This window comes from Ranitomeya variabilis, chromosome 4 (genome assembly GCF_051348905.1).
Source record: "Ranitomeya variabilis isolate aRanVar5 chromosome 4, aRanVar5.hap1, whole genome shotgun sequence".
NCBI classification, from domain to species: Eukaryota; Metazoa; Chordata; class Amphibia; order Anura; family Dendrobatidae; genus Ranitomeya; species Ranitomeya variabilis.
In genome coordinates this window covers 541,666,570-541,683,706 of record NC_135235.1, presented here as the reverse complement: position 1 = coordinate 541,683,706, position 17,137 = coordinate 541,666,570, and the positions used below count along the sequence as shown (strand labels likewise).

At 46.5% G+C, this 17,137-nt stretch overlaps 1 protein-coding gene across 2 annotated transcripts in view; it reads right to left on the bottom strand.

The window, feature by feature from the left end:
- Positions 1-17,137, bottom strand: part of B4GALNT2 (beta-1,4-N-acetyl-galactosaminyltransferase 2 (SID blood group)) — a 300,997-nt gene that overhangs the window by 118,872 nt on the left and 164,988 nt on the right. The gene's annotated exons all lie outside the window — the stretch shown is intronic.

Below are 17,137 nucleotides of genomic sequence, written 5' to 3'. Positions count from 1 at the left end.
CAGTTACAGTATAAAATACCTTAAAATAGGGTATTGGAAAAAGGTTGTTCGAAACCAAACAAAACCTTAAGCATCTATTGATAACTGTTGATTTTTGGGGATAGCCCTTTCTCAACTCCTCCATCCACATGAACAGTTGACTTGGCTGAGAAGTTCCAGTCTTCTCTATGTGGAGAACAGAGTAATCTGTAGCCAGACTCATATGGCAGCAGGTTATCTACCTGAAGAATAAAAGGATCTTATGGTTTAGAATTGAAACATCTGATCCTTCTGATCCTTATCTTTCCAGCATAGATGGTTGTCTGCTCATTCAGTTTCTAGCATAGCAGGTGGCTACTCGTGATTGATGGAGGTCATGATTCCTGGCACCACAAGTCCTGGATGCAACGTGGAGAATGATGATCTTTTATGCTGCATAAAACATCATTTCACTCAAATAATGAGCAGACTGTTTACACGGAAAGATAGTCATGAAATGATCGTTTTTAACTACGCTTATTCATTTTTATCTTGCAATGAAAATGAATCTTAACTCTGTAGTATATGTGCACATGTTGCGTACTTATAGCAGATTTCTCCCAAAGCAAAAGCACAGTGGAAACTTTGCACATTTTTTGGCACACATTTGTTATGCGTTTACAAACTTCACTCGTGTTTTTTTCCCCATTCATTTGAAAAATGGGGAATTAAGCAGTATGTGCATTAGATTTCAGAAATCTCATTCACTTTACTGGCACTGTAAAATGCTGCATTTTTGTTCCTGCGCTAAAAAAATGCTGAAAAAAAAATGCTGCATGTGTGAAATCTATCTTTAAAGGGAGTCTGTCAGCACGGAATGACTGTTCAAACCAATTACAGGTGATCCGTATACCCTTGGTGTGGCCTAACATTTTAAGGGAATCTGTCTGCAGGTTTTTGCTGTGTAATCTAAGAGCTGCTTGATGTACAGTAACTTGCAAAAGTATTCCCCCCCTGTGACGGACCATACATGGGAATGGATGTGTTGACTTCACTCACCTCTGGGGAGGGGAAGAGAATGACCCAGCAGGGACCACCTGGTGCCACCACTTATCCCAGGTCAGTCAGGGAACTGCACGGAGGGCAAATAGTTGCTGGAAAGGCTTCCCTTATAGGTACGAGTTATTCAGGCGCTCCCAGTGGGAGGGAATATATATCACCAGTCCAGGCTATATCTATATATCTATATCTATATCTATCTATATATATCTATATATATCTATATATATATATATCTATATATATATATATATATATATATATGTATCTATCTATCTATATATATATATATATATATATATATATATGTGTATATATATATATATATATATATATATATATATATACACAGTACAGAGCAAAAGTTTGGACACACCTTCTCACTTAAAGATTTTTCTGTATTTTCATGACTATGAAAATTGTAAATTCACACTGAAGGCATCAAAACTGTGAATTAACACATGTGGAATTATATACTTAACAAAAAAGTGTGAAACAACTGAAAATTTGTTATATTCTAGGTTCTTCAAAGTAGCCACCTTTTGCTTTGATGACTGCTTTGCACACTCTTGGCATTCTCTTGATGAGCTTCAAGAGGTAGTCACCGGGAATGGTCTTCCAATAATCTTGAAGGAGTTCCCAGATATGCTTAGCACTTGTTGGCCCTTTTGCCTTCACTCTGCAGTCCAGCTCACCCCAAACCATCTCGATTGGGTTCAGGTCTGGTGACTGTGGAGTCCAGGTCATCTGGCGTAGCACCCCATCACTCTCCTTCTTGGTCAAATAGCCCTTACACAGCCTGGAGGTGTGTTTGGGGTCATTGTCCTGTTGAAAAATAAATGATGGTCCAACTAAACGCAAACCGGATGGAATAGCATGCCACTGAAAGATGCTGTGGTAGACATGCTGGTTCAGTATGCCTTCAATTTTGAATAAATCCCCAACAGTGTCACCAGAAAAGCACCCCCACACCATCACACCTCCTCCTCCATGCTTCATGGTGGGAACCAGGTATGTAGAGTCCATCCGTTCACCTTTTCTGCGTCGCACAAAGACACGGTGGTTGGAACCAAAGATCTCAAATTTGGACTCATCAGACCAAAGCACAGATTTCCACTGGTCTAATGTCCATTCCTTGTGTTCTTTAGCCAAAATAAGTCTCTTCTGCTTGTTGCCTGTCCTTAGCAGTGGTTTCCTAGCAGCTATTTTCCACGGAAGGCCTGCTGAACAAAGTCTCCTCTTAACAGTTGTTGTAGAGATGTGTCTGCTGCTAGAACTCTGTGTGGCATTGACCTTGTCTCTAATCTGAGCTGATGTTAACCTGCGATTTCTAAGGCTGGTGACTCAGATAAACTTAAGGTACCGTCACATTAAGCGACGCTGCAGCGATATCGACAACGATGCCGATCGCTGCAGCGTTGCTGTTTGGTCGCTGGTGAGCTGTCACACAAACAGCTCTCCAGCGACCAACGATGCCAAAGTCCCCGGGTAACCAGGGTAAACATCGGGTTACTAAGCGCAGGGCCGCGCTCAGTAACCCGATGTTTACCCTGGTTACCAGTGTAAATGTAAAAAAAAAAAAACACTGCATACTTACATTGCCGTGTCTGTCGCGTCCCCTGCCTTCAGCTTCCCTGCACTGTGTAAGCGCCGGCCCTAAAGCACAGCGGTGATGTCACCGCTGTGCTTTGCTTTACGGCCGGCACTGACACATTCAGTGCAGGAAGCTCTGAGCAGCAGCGCGGACGCCGGGGGACGTGACAGACATCAGAGGGTGAGTATGTAGTGTTTTTTTTTTTACTTTTACAATGGTAACCAGGGTAAATATCGGGTTACTAAGCGCGGCCCTGCGCTTAGTAACCCGATATTTACCCTGGTTACCATTGTAAAACATTGCTGGCATCGTTGCTTTTGCTGTCAAACACGACGATACACGCCAGTCTGACGACCAAATAAAGTTCTGGACTTTCAGCAACGACCAGCGATATCACAGCAGGATCCTGATCCTGATCGCTGCTGCGTGTCAAACACAACGATATCGCTATCCAGGACGCTGCAACGTCACGGATCGTTGTCGTCCTCGTTGCAAAGTCGTTTAGTGTGAAGGTACCTTTATCCTCAGAAGCAGAGGTGACTCTTGGTCTTCCTTTTCTGGGGCGGTCCTCATGTGAACCAGTTTCTTTGTAGCACTTGATGGGTTTTGCAACTGCACTTGGGGACACTTTCAAAGTTTTCCCAATTTTTCTGACTGACTGACCTTCATTTCTTAAAGTAATGATGGCCACTCATTTTTCTTTACTTAGAATTTGCATTATGGCAAGAAAAAAGCAGCTAACAGTCTATTCAGTAGGACTATCAGCTTTGTATCCACCAGATTTCTGCACAACACAACTGATGGTCCCAACCCCATTTATAAAGCAACAAATCCCACTTATTAAACCTGACAGGGTACACCTGTGAAGTGAAAACCACTTCCAGTGACTACCTCTTGAAGCTCATCAAGAGAATGCCAAGAGTGTGCAAAGCAGTCATCAAAGCAAAAGGTGGCTACTTTGAAGAACCTAAAATATAAGACATATTTTCAGTTGTTTCACACTTTTTAGTTAAGTATATAATTCCACGTGTGTTAATTCATAGTTTTGATGCCTTCAGTGTGAATGTACAATTTTCATAGTCATGAAAATACAGAAAAATCTTTAAATGAGAAGGTGTGTTCAAACTTTTGCTCTGTACTGTATATATATACCTTCTGGCCGTCACTGTCAGAGTTCCTCACTAACACAGTACGGTAAGCTGCCACCAGTTCCAGTTTAGATATAAGCCCCGTCCCACAACAGGCTTATATCGGGTCAGAAACCAACCCCGGGTAGCATATAATAACCAACCGAGGGTGCGGACATGGGGAATCGATATAAAAGAGCAGCCCAAGAATAATTTTATATTTAATTGCCGAAAGGCGCACTAGAAGAATACAGGTATATATATATATATATATATATATATATATATATATATATATATATATATATATATATATATATATGTATATATATATACACACACACACATATCTATAATATAACGGTGGGAGCGTCACTCTGTCCGAAGCCTTTATAGACTGCGCAAGCGCAAGCGCCGGCGTAGTCTGGACCCCACAGAGTGATGCTCCCAGGAGATCGCGGTATGCGTAAGCACTGAACGCACACCGCGATCTCCAACGGAGAAGCAGGGACCAGCCAGGAGGGTGACTATATGCTATATTTACCTGTCCCCGTTCCAGTGATGCATGCTGCTCCATCCTCCGACTGTTCAGAGGGCGGCGCGCATTAACGCGTCATTGTGCCCCCTGAACTGAATGGTTCAGAGGGCGCGATGACGCGCTTAATGCGCGCCGCCCTCTGACTGAACAGTCACAGGCAGAGGACCCGGAAGATGGAGCGGGGGACAGGTAAATATTGCAAGGGGGCAATATTGCCGGGGGCCTGAGCTAGCGGCGACTCCGGCACCTGACCCCTCCAGTGCGCCGGTGTCCCCGCCTGCTCAGGCCCCCAGCACTCGGCGCCCAGCACAGCCGCCCGCACTCACCACCGCCACGCACAGCCGCCCGCACTCACTGCCGCCACGCACAGCCGCCCGCACTCACCGCCGCCACGCACAGCCGCCCGCACTCACTGCCGCCACGCACAGCCGCCCGCACTCACCGCCGCCACGCACAGCTGCCCGCACGCACAGCCGTCCGCACTCACCACTGCCACGCACAGCCGCCCGCACTCACCACCGCCACGCACAGCCGCCCGCACTCACCCCAGCCGCCCGCACTCAGCACCGCCACGCACAGCTGCCCGCACTCACCACCGCCACGCACAGCCGCCCGCACTCACCACCGCCACGCACAGCCGCCCGCACTCACCCCAGCCGCCCGCACTCAGCACAGCCACCCGCACTAAGCACAGCCACCCGCACTCAGCACCGCCACGCACAGCACCGCCACGCACAGCCGCCCGCACTCACCCCAGCCGCCCACACTCAGCACAGCCACCCGCACTAAGCACAGCCACCCGCACTAGCACCGCCACGCACAGCCACCCGCACTCAGCACAGCCGCCCGCACTCAGCACAGCCGCCCGCACTCAGCACAGCCGCCCGCACTCAGCATGCAGGATGGGAGCACATGACAGGATGGGGACGCAGGATGGAGTAGCATATGATAGGATGGGGGCGCAGGATGGAACAGCACATGACAGGATGGGGATGCAGGATGGAGCAGCACATGACAGGATCGGGGCGCAGGATGGGAGCACATGACAGGATGGGGATGCAGGATGGAGCAGCACATGACAGGATGGGGCGCAGGATGGAACAGCACATGACAGGATGGGGACGCAGGATGGAGCAGCACATGACAGGATCGGGGCGCAGGATGGGAGCACATGACAGGATGGGGATGCAGGATGGAGCAGCACATACCAGGATGGACACCATATGCCAATATAAATGCTCGCCACCCGGGCGTAGAACGGGTTCAATAGCTAGTATACATATAGTCAGCTTTCAGCTTCAAAAGAAGACGCTGTGCTGCATGGGAGCAGATGGGAAGGGAGTATAATTGTTTATTTTTTTCTGTGCATTAAAGAACAGCAGCATAACAGGGGACATATAGTAGGATGGGAGATATATACCAGGATAGAGGACAAATATTTATAACAAGATGGGGCCAGGATGAGGGATATCTATACCAGGGTGGGAGGCCCAATCTAAATCTTGCACATGGGCCCATTGGACTCTAGCTACACTACGGGTTATGGAAGCTGGGTTGGCCAGTTCTTTTGACCTCATGATTCTCATTTGGTCTGACATGCAGTGTGAGCTGTGAGGTCTTATATAGACAGGTGTGTGCCTTTCCAAATCATGTTCTATCAGTATAATTAAAAACAGCTGGCCTCCAATGAAGGAGTAGAACCATCTCAAGGAGGATCACAAGGAAATAGACAGCATATGAGTTAAATACGAGTGTTTGAGCAAAGGTTCTGAATACTTATGACCATGTGATATTTCAGTTTTTCTTTTTTAATACATTTGCAAAAATTACTACATTTCTGTTTTTTTTCAGTCAAGATGGGGTGCAGAGAGTACATTAATATGAAAAAAAATGAATTTTTTTGAATTTACCAAATGGCTGCAATGAAACAAAGAGTGAAAAATTTAAAGGGGTCTGAATACTTTTCGTACCTACTGTATATATAATATCCAAATACATGTATATATACACACACACACAGTGTAAAAATTATAAGCGGAACAGTTATGCCCTCTCACCTAATTTAAGCCAATATCTACTAAACACTTTTCTCCAAACCAGGGGAAGAGTACTAAGGAGAGAATTTGCATATTCCCAGTGCCTTCTGGGATTAGTGAAGAGTCTCTGCGAGCTCAAAGAATACAGGATTTTGGCCAGTGCAGCTGAAAGGAGGACATCGGTAAACTGCGCGCCGGTATTTTGGCACATTTCTCACCGTTTTGATATCTTTTTAACAATAAGAACATGGAAGAGGCCAGGAGCCATTTGGTGAGCTGCATTTCTTGCTACATGTTCACAGACTTACCAGTGGAAAAACCAAACTTCACATGCCAGAAATGCAAGCTTGTGTCCCTGTTGGAGGAAAAGTTGGAAAATCTAGAAGAAAGGTTAGCTACATTGAAAATCATTAAGGAAGGTGAATAGTTCTTAGACAGAGCAGAATTATCATGTTACAGAAAGAGAAGAAATTCAAAGTGCACCTGAAGAAACAGAGGAATGGAAGCATGTGACCCAGAGAAGCAGGAGGATGAAGAGGCAGTCATCACCCATGCTGCTCAGGAACCAGTACCAGGCTCTCACGCAGGAGAGCGACCTAGAAGTACATGAAGATAAGACTTTACCCACAAAAAACAACCTTGGATGCCCTCAGAGTCCTCCTGGATGGAGAAAGAAAAATGTGAAGAAGAAACGGAGAGTTGTGGTCATGAGGGATTCCCTGTTGAAAGCAACGGAGGCCGCAATCTGCAGACTGGATATAACCTCAAGAGAAATGTGCTGTCTTCCAGATGCAAAAATTAAAGATGTGTCTGACAGAATATCAGGACTCTTCAGATCTACAGATGACTACCCATTCCTGCTAATACATGTGGGGACAAATGATACCGCAAAAATGACCTGGAAACCATCTGCAGTGACTTTGAAAACTTAAGTAAGTAAGTGAAAGAACTGGGAGCACAGGTTGTCTACTCTTCCATCCTTCCAGTGGATGGCGATGGAACAAGGAGGTGGAATAAGATTCTGCAGGTGAACAACTGGCTACATCGATGGTGCCGTCAGCAAGGATTTGGATTTCTGGATCACGGAGTGAATTACCTATACAATGGACTACTTGCTAGAGATGGGGTGCACCTTAAGAAGACTGGAAAACATGTATTTGGAAGTCGCCTTGTATACTCATCATGAGAGCTTTAAACTAGAACAATGTGGGAAAGGAAGCAAAGGTCAGAAAAAGCCATACACATGACAAATACTGTTTTTTTCGGACTATAAGATGTACTTTTTCCCCAAAAAACTTAAGGAAAATGGGGGGTGCGTCTTATAGTTCAAATGCAGGCTTACCGGTTGGTGGCGGCAGTGGTGTGGTGGCGGCAGAGGTGCGGCGATTCTGAGGCACGGTGAGCGGTATGGCGTGCACCTGATCAGGGTCCCTTCCTCAGGTGAGGTGATGCCTCAGCCCGGTATCTACGGAGAGCATAGCCGGGTGAATCATGGGTTTCTCGGTGGTGGCGGCCATCTTCCTGAGACCCCTCTGCCATTTTCCTGAAGCCAAGTTCGCAGACTGAGATCTTGGCTTCAGGAAAATGGCTGCCATGATCTCCATCTGCGCACGCAGTGCAGTGCCCAAAAAGGGGTGGAGTCCTAAAAGAGGGCGGTAACCCAAAACAGAGATTGCCCAAAAGAAGGTGGAGTCCCTAAAAGGTGGCGGTGACCTAAACAAGGGTGGAGTCCCAAAAGGTGACTTTGGTACCAGGTGTTGAGACCCCTGGTGTGTGACAGGTGTTCAACCCCACAAGTTTAAAAAGAGGGGGGATATGTGATGCAGTGACCCCTGTTACACCTAGGGGGCACTGCATTTTGCTCCTCAGGATATGCATGGAGGCTTATCTGTGGTTATAATGGTTGAACTAGCCACCTCCCACCTATGGGAGTGGCTACAAGTATATAATGTGACCATGTGGGTCACATGGGGAAAGATGGATGGTGGTGAGAGAGAGTACAGACAGGAGTCAGCGTATGGAGCAGGAGCTCCTGGAAGGTAACCCAGCGTATGGGGAACCATGCAGTCACCCATGGTAACTGGACGGAGTAAGATTCAGCATGATTAGAGACTGCAACCGTAATTTCGTACGTTGGTGCCTGTTGTGCTTCATGGAGATTAATGAACTGTATGGCGTGCGGTCACCCACGATAGCTGGACACAGAGGTTCGGCGTGTTTAGTGACCGCGTTTCAAAGCCGTATACTATGATGTAAAGACTGTTTGCTTGTTGATCATATTTCTGTGGCTTATGACTCCATAATAAACCACATGGACTGTTAAAGTGAAAACCCGTGCCTGACCACATTAATCCGCTGCCAAATGAGTGTCCTCCAATACACTCAGTAAGTGCAATCTTACACTGTCTTTAATGAAACATACTTTATTGAGGCTGAGTGTAACGGTTCAAATGGGGCGCCTGTCAATGCATCTAGAACTAGGTTGAGATCCCAAGGTGGTATCTGAGTAATATGTACTGGGTCTGCTCGCTGACACACTGAAACAAACAGAGCTACCCATCTGTCCCCAGCAACATAGAAACTATACAAGGCTCCCAGGGCCAATATTTGAACCTTCAAGGTGTTTACAGATAGTCTAACTCACGACCTCTCTGCAGGAACTCTAAGATAGCAGGGATAGGTACCTCATTAGAAAGGGCCACCGAATGGAAACTAAAGGTACCTTCACACTCAGCAACTTTGCAACGAGAACGACAACGATCCGTGACGTTGCAGCATCCTGGATAGCGATCTCGTTGTGTTTGACACCCAGCAGCGATCTGGATCCCGCTGTGATATCGCTGGTCCAGAACTTTATTTTGTCGCTGATCACCCGCTGTCATCGCTGGATCGGCGTGTGTGACGCCGATCCAGCGACGTGTTCACTTGTAACCAGGGTAAATATCGGGTTACTAAGCGCAGGGCCACGCTTAGCAACCCGATATTTACCCTGGTTACCATTGTAAAAGTTTAAAAAAACCACTACATACTCACATTCTGATGTCTGTCACGTCCTCCGGCGTCCACCGGGTTAAAACTGCTTTCGGCAGGAGCGCTGCTAATGCTGCACTGCTGCCAAGAGCTTCCTGCACTGACTGTGTCAGCGCCGGCTGTAAAGCAGAGCACAGCGGTGACGTCACCGCTGTTACTGCCGGCGCTGACACATTCAGTGCAGGGAAGCTGTCGGCAGCGCGGCATTAGCAGCGCTCCTGCCGAAAGCAGTTTTTACCCTGTGGACGCTGGCGGGAGACGTGACAGACATCAGAATGTGAGTATGTTTTTTTTTTTTTTCTACTGTTACAATGGTAACCAGGGTAAATATCGGGGTACTAAGCGCGGCCCTGCACTTAGTAACCCGATGTTTACCCTGGTTACCCGGGTGCTGCAGGGGGACTTCGGCATCGTTGTAGACAGTTAATAATAATAATAATAATAATAATAATTTTATTTATATAGCGCCAACATATTCCGCAGCGCTTTACAACTTATAGAGGGGACTTGTACAGACAATAGACATTACAGCATAACAAAAATCACAGTTCAAAACAGATACTAGGAGGAGTGAGGGCCCTGCTCGCGAGCTTACAAACTATGAGGAAAAGGGGAGACACGAGAGGTGGATGGTAACAATTGCTTTAGTTATTTAGACCAGCCATAGTGTAAGGCTCGGGTGTTCATGTAAAGCTGCATGAACCAATTAACTGCCTAAGTATGTAGCAGTACAGACACAGAGGCTATTAACTGCAAAAAGTGTATGAGAACATGGAGTAACCTGATTATGTTGTTTGTTTGTTTTTTATTAATAGGCCACACAGGGATAATTAGGTTAATGCGTTGAGGCGGTAGGCCAATCTGAACAGATGAGTTTTTAGGGCACGCTTAAAACTGTGGAGATTGGGGATTAATTGTATTAACCTAGGTAGTGCATTCCAAAGAATTGGCGCCGCACGTGTAAAGTCTTGGAGACGGGAGTGGGAGGTTCTGATTATTGAGGATGCTAACCTGAGGTCATTAGCAGAGCGGAGGGCACGGGTAGGTTGGTAGACTGAGACCAGAGAGGAGATGTAGGGTGGTGCTGAGCCATGGAGTGCTTTGTGGATGAGGGTAGTAGTTTTGTACTGGATTCTGGAGTGGATGGGTAGCCAGTGTAATGACTGGCACAAGGTAGAGGCATCAGTGTAACGGTTGGCGAGGAATATGATCCTGGCAGCAGCATTCAGGACAGATAGGAGCGGGGAGAGTCTGGTAAGAGGTAGGCCAATTAGTAGAGAGTTACAATAGTCCAGACGAGAATGAATAAGTGAGACAGTAAGAGTTTTTGCAGACTCGAAAGTAAGAAAAGGGCGAATTCTAGAAATGTTTTTGAGATGCAGATAAGAAGAGCGAGCCAGTTTCAACAATGCCGAAGTCGTTCCCCTGATCGTTGGTCGCTGGAGAGAGCTGTCTGTGTGACAGCTCCCCAGCGACCACACAACGACTTACCAACAATCACGGCCAGGTCGTATCGCTGGTCGTGATCGTTGGTAAATCGTTTTGTGTGAAGGTACATTAACAAATTTTCTCCACACTTTAGTGTAAATTCTGGTCGTGGCCTTTCCTACTGTGCAGGAGGGTATCAATTAAATTCTCAGCTAATCCCCTTAAGGTACTGTCACACTGAGCGACGCTGCAGCGATATAGACAACGAGCCGATCGCTGCAGCGTCGCTGTTTAGGTCGCTGGGGAAATGTCACACAGACAGCTCTCTCCAGCGACCAACGATCAGGGGAACGACTTCGGCATCGTTGAAACTGTCTTCAACGATGCCGAAGTCCCCGGGTAACCAGGGTAAACATCAGAAGGTGAGTATGTAGTGTTTTTTTTTTTACTTTTACAATGGTAACCAGGGTAAATATCGGGTTACTAAGCGCGGCCCTGCACTTAGTAACCCGATGTTTACCCTGGTTACAAGTGAACACATCGCAGGATCGGCGTCACACACGCCGATCCGGCGATGACAGCGGGTGATCAAGCGACGAAATAAAGTTCTGGACTTCTAGCTCCGTCCAACGATATCACAGCGGGGTCCAGATCGCTGCTGCGTGTGAAACACAACGAGATCGCTATCCAGGACGCTGCAACGTCACGGATCGTCATCGTTCTCGCTGCAAAGTCGCTTAGTGTGAAGGTACCTTTAGCCTCAGTAACTGTCTCTCGAGTTTCATGCCCTCAGGTGTAGGCCCTTCACCTGAGGATGATAGAAGGGACCTTGAGAGAGCAGGACCCAAACCCAAGGGAGGATCCAAGGGTTGGAGACTGACATGGCTCTGAGCCATGAGAACCATGGCCTTTTCAGCTAAAAAAGGGGATATCGGGATCATTTTCGCTCCTTCCTCCCTTATGTTTCTGATGACTATCGGCAGAATTATCATTGGGGGAAAGGTATAAGCCTGATGAAAGGCCCATGGAGGCTGAAAAGAGTCGAGTATATCCAGATGGTCTTCTCTGTATAGTAAAGCAAACCTTTCGACCTGCCTCTTGTTTCTTGTAGCAAAGAAGTCTATTTCAGGCATGCCCCACATGTCCGTTATCTTCTTGAAAATGTGACGGCTGAGCACACATTCTTCTTAATGCAGGGTATGGCGACTGAGGAAGTCTGATATAGAGTTGTCTACTCCTCTGACGTGCCGAGCTGACAGGGGCAAGAGATGTTTTTCGGCCATTCTTAGGATTCTGTCACGGTAGACATCAGAGTTCCTGATAGTGTTCCTCCTTGATGATTTAAATATGCTACCGCGGTGATGTTATCCGATGGAACTCTTGTATGAGTTCCTTGCAGCTGTGGAAGAAATGTATGTATGGCATGATAAATGGCTTTTAACTCCCTCAAATTTGATGAGTCTTCCTCTTCACTTATGGACCACTGTCCCTACACTATGTTTTCCCCTATATGCGCACCCCACCCTAAGGAACTAGCATCTGTAGAAACTATTTTTGAGGGTCTTACTACCCATGGAACTCCTCTCGAGAGGTGGGTTGGATCTAGCCACCATGCCAGGGATCTAACTCCTTCAGTTGATAGCGATATTACTCCAATTGTCCCTGCAGTCTTTCCTCCTCCTGTAGGATGGCCCGCTGTAACTGTCTAGTATGGAACTGGTCCCACTGTACTGCAGGAATACATGATGTAAGGGAGCCAAGCAGAGACATACCCTCCCTCTGGGACATTTTAGGGTTGTCGACTGCTGAATGCACTTTAGTAACTATTGTTAATCTCTTTGCTTTTGGAAGGAGGCATTTCTGACTTACATAGTCCAGATGAAGGCCCAGGAACGTCTGGCAGGTTATCGGGAGCAACCTGGATTTGTTCCAGTTGATCAGCCAACCTAAAGCCTGTAAAGATGAAATTACATCAACCAGCCGCTGCTCACATTGGAAGGCGGAGTTTCCTACCACCAGAAGATCATCCAGGTATGGGACGATTAAAGTGTCCTTTAACTGTAAGTGTGACATCACCTCCAGCATTAATTTGGTAAAGACCCGGGGCGCCATGGCAACCCGAAGGGCATCGCCGTGAACTGAAGATGACGGACTTGACCTTCTAACACGACCGCCACCCGAAGGTATTGTTGATGCAAAACATGTATTGGGAGATGATAATATGCATCCTTGAGATCCAGGACTGCCATGAAGCACATTGCATAGACACCACCACTTCCTCAAGTGGGTGCATAGCGGGGTCATTTGGGGACGACATCGCTGAACACTGGAAAGCCTCTAGCCGGTGCTTTTATGCAGCTTGCCTCATTTGTAATGGAATCCTCCATTTTTTTTTCAAATCTTCACCCGGAAGTGCTACCAACACTTCCGGGTCCTGCGTTCCCGCTTTGTACAGGCTCCCAGACTCTCCTGCCTCCCCGCTTCCGGGGTAGAGCGCTCTTTTGGGCATCTGCGCTGGACCCATCTGAAATCTTCATGGAAAGCAGGACGGCCGATATACACACCCTACTCTCCTCACAGACCTGGACAAGTACCGGCTCATCCTGGGGTACCACGCTCTCCACGTGAGCCAGGGCAGCCTTTCCTGGACCCTGGCCTCATGGTGTCCTTCCAGCTGAGGGGGATCTGAACACAGGAGTCCCCGATGCTGCATCCAGCGCTGGAGCCTCTGCCATTCCCGCAGAGACCGCACAGGCGGCATCACAGCCCAGGTATCCACTTGCGACCTTCTCTCTACAGGTTCCCTTAGGAACAGGAAACCAACTAAGGGAGCGAGGGGGGCCGCCCCTTTTATCTCTCTGTAGGTTTCCTGTTCCTAGGGACGGATCCTCTCTCTCAGTGGGTGCTGTCGTGGCAAAGAGAAAAAAGTCCAGACATTGACAAGGTTCAAAAAAAAGATTTTTATTTGAAATAATAATTTTTTCCTTCAAACTTTGTTTTCGTCAAAGAATGCTCCTGCTCCCTTTGCAGCAATTACAGCATTGCAGACCTTTGGCATTCTAGCAATTAATTTGCTGAGGTAATCTGGAGAGATTTCACTTCAATATTCCAGAAGCCCCTCCCACAAGTTGGTTTGGCTTAATGGGCACTTTTTGGGTACCATATGGTCAAGCTGCTCCCATAACAGCTCAATGGGGTTGAGATCTGGTGACTGCGCTGGCCACTCCATTATAGATAGAATACCAGCTGCCTGCTTCTTCACTAAATAGTTCTTGCATAATTTGGAGGTGTGCTTTGGGTCATTGTCCTGTAGTAGTATGAAATTGGCTCCAATCAAGCGCTGTCCACAGGGTATGGCATGGCATTGCAAAATGGAGTGATAGCCTTCCTTATTTAATACCCCTTTTATCTTGTACAAATCTCCCGCTTTACCAGCACCAAAGCAACCCCAGACCATCACAATATCTCCACCATGCTTGACAGATAGCGTCAGGCACTCTTCCAGCATCTTTTCAGTAGTTCTGCGTATCACAAATGTTCTTCTGTGTGATCCAAACACCTTAAACTTGGATTCATCTGTCCATAACACTTTTTTTCAATCTTCCTCTGTCCAATGTCTGTGTTCTTTTGCCCATATTAATCCTTTCCTTTTATTAGCCAGTCTCAGATATGGCGTTTTCTTTGCCACTGTGCCTTGAAGGCCAGCATCCCGGAGTCGCCTCTTCACTGTAGATGTTGACACTGGCGTTTTGCGTGTACTATTTAATGAAGCTGCCAGTTGAGGACCTGTGAGCCAACGATTTCTCAAACTACAGACTCTAATGTACTTGTTTTGTTGCTCAGTTGCAGCAGGGCCTCCCACTTCTCTTTCTACTCTGGTTAGAGCCTGTTTGTGCTCTCCTCTGAAGAGAGTAGTACACACCCTTGTAGGAAATCTTTAGTTTCTTGGCAACCTCTCGCATGGAATAGCCTTCATTTCTAAGAACAAGAATAGACATCGAGTTTCACATAAAATTTATTTTTTTTTTCTGGCCATTTTGAGAGTTTAATGGAACCAACAAATGTAGTGCTCCAGATTCTCAACTAGCTCAAAGGAAGGTCAGGTTTATAGGTTCTCTAATCAGCCAAACTGTTTTCACCTGTTCTAACATACTTGCACAAGGGTTTTCAAGGGTATTCTAACCATCCATTAGCCTTCTTACACAGTTAGCAAACACAAAGTACCATAAGAACACTGGAGTGATGGTTGTTGGAAATGGGCCTCTATACACCTATGATGATATTGCATTACAAACCAGACATCTGCAGCTAGATTAGTCATTTACCACATTAACAATGTATAGAGTGCATTTCTGAATCATTTAATGTTAGCTTCATTGGAAAAAACTGTGCTTTTCTTTAAAAAAAAATAATGACATTTCTAAGTGACCCTAAACTTTTGAACAGTAGTATATGTTATTAAAAAAAACTAATTTTCTTTCAGGAAATTCCAATATAAATTACCATACATACTCGTGTATAAGTCGACCCGAGTATAAGCCGAGTCACCTAATTTTGCCTCAAAAAACTGGGAAAACATTGATTAGAGTATAAGACGGGTATGCATTGTCCCCTAATCCCTATTCTGGTATGCATGGTTCCTCATCCCCATCCTTGTATGCATTGCTCATTATCCCCATCCTTGTATGCATGGCTCCTTATTCCCATCCTTGTATGCATGGTTCTTCATCCTCATCCTTGTATGCATGGCCCCCATGAGAAAAGCATAAAAAACAAAACATAAACACCCTGCTTGCCTTCCTTGCGCGCCCTCGCCACATCTCATTCCGGTGCCAGCAGCTCCTGCGGCCGAGAGATCAAATGTCCCCGCTCATTAGGGTAATGAATATTCACCTCTCTCCACACCTATGGGAATGGAGTGAGGTAAATATTCATTACCTTAATGAGCGGGCACCCGTGAGAGCCCAGCAGCTGCTGGATGCCGGTGGCTGCGGCTTTAACTGTGTTTGCACTATAAGAGAAATGAATATTCATTGCCAGTGCAGTGAATATTTATCTGTAGCAGCGGGCACAGGCTTTAGCCGCAGCCGCTGCCTCCTGCCTCCTGTGACCCGCTGCTCCTCCGCTTCCCCTCCCCGCCATAAACTGGGACAATGACTCGTGTATAAGTCGAAGGGGACATTTCCAGCACAAAAAAAGTGCTGAAAAATTCGGCATATACATAAAAAAATATACACTGTATCTCTGTATGAAAAAGCTGTCTAAAGACACCAGGGACAAAATTGTAGACCTGCACAAGGCTGGGATGGGCTACAGGACAATAGACAAGAAGCTTGGTGATAAGGCAATAACTGTTGGCGCAATTATTAGAAAATGGAAGAAACACGATATGACTGTCAATCTATCTTGGTCTGGGGCTCCATGCAAGATCTCACCTCGTGGGTTAAAGAAAGATGATTCTGAGAAATGTCAGGAATCAGCCCAGAACTAAACAGGAAGACCCATGTCAATGACTTGAAGAAAGATGAGACCACAGACTCAAACATTACTGTTAGCAACACACTAAAATACTGCAGGACTTGCTGCTCACCCCAGCACATGTCCAAGCCCATTTGAAGATCACCAATGACCATCTGGATGAATCAGAGGATGCATGGGAGAAAGTTATGTGTCAGATGAGACCAAAATAGAACTTTTTGGTATCAACTCCAATCCCAAGAACACTGTCCCAACCATGAAGCATGGTGGGAGAAACATCATAGTTTGGGGGTGCTTTGCAACAAAGGGGACTGGACGACTGCATCATATTGAAGGGAGGATGGATGGGGTCATGTATCGCAAGATTTTGGCCAACAAACTCTTTCCCTCAGTAAGAACATTGAAGATGAGTTGTGTGTGGATCTTCCAGCATGACAATAACCCAAAACACAAAGGGAAGAAAAACTAAGGAGTGGCTCCGTAAGAGGCGTTTCAAGGTCCGGGAGTGGCCTAGCCAGTGTCCAGACCAGAACCCAATAGAAAATCTTTGGAGGGAGCTGAAACTCAATGTTGCCCAGCAACAGCCCTGAAACCTGAAATGTCTGCAGAAGATCTGAATGGGGTAGTGGGCCAAAATTCCAGCTGCACTTCGTGCAAACTTGGTCAAGAACTATGGGAAAGGTCTGACCTCTGTAAATTTCAAACAAAGGTTTCTGCACCAAATATCTTACTAGATGGAGGCCTGATGCTATTGCATTGCGAGGGTGGTATCTGTGCTGCTCCCATCCTGTCATGTGCTGCTGCCATCCTGCACCCCATTCTGTAATGTGCAGCTCCAATCCTGAGCCCCCATTCTGTAACGTTCTGCTTCCGTCCTGCACCCCCATTC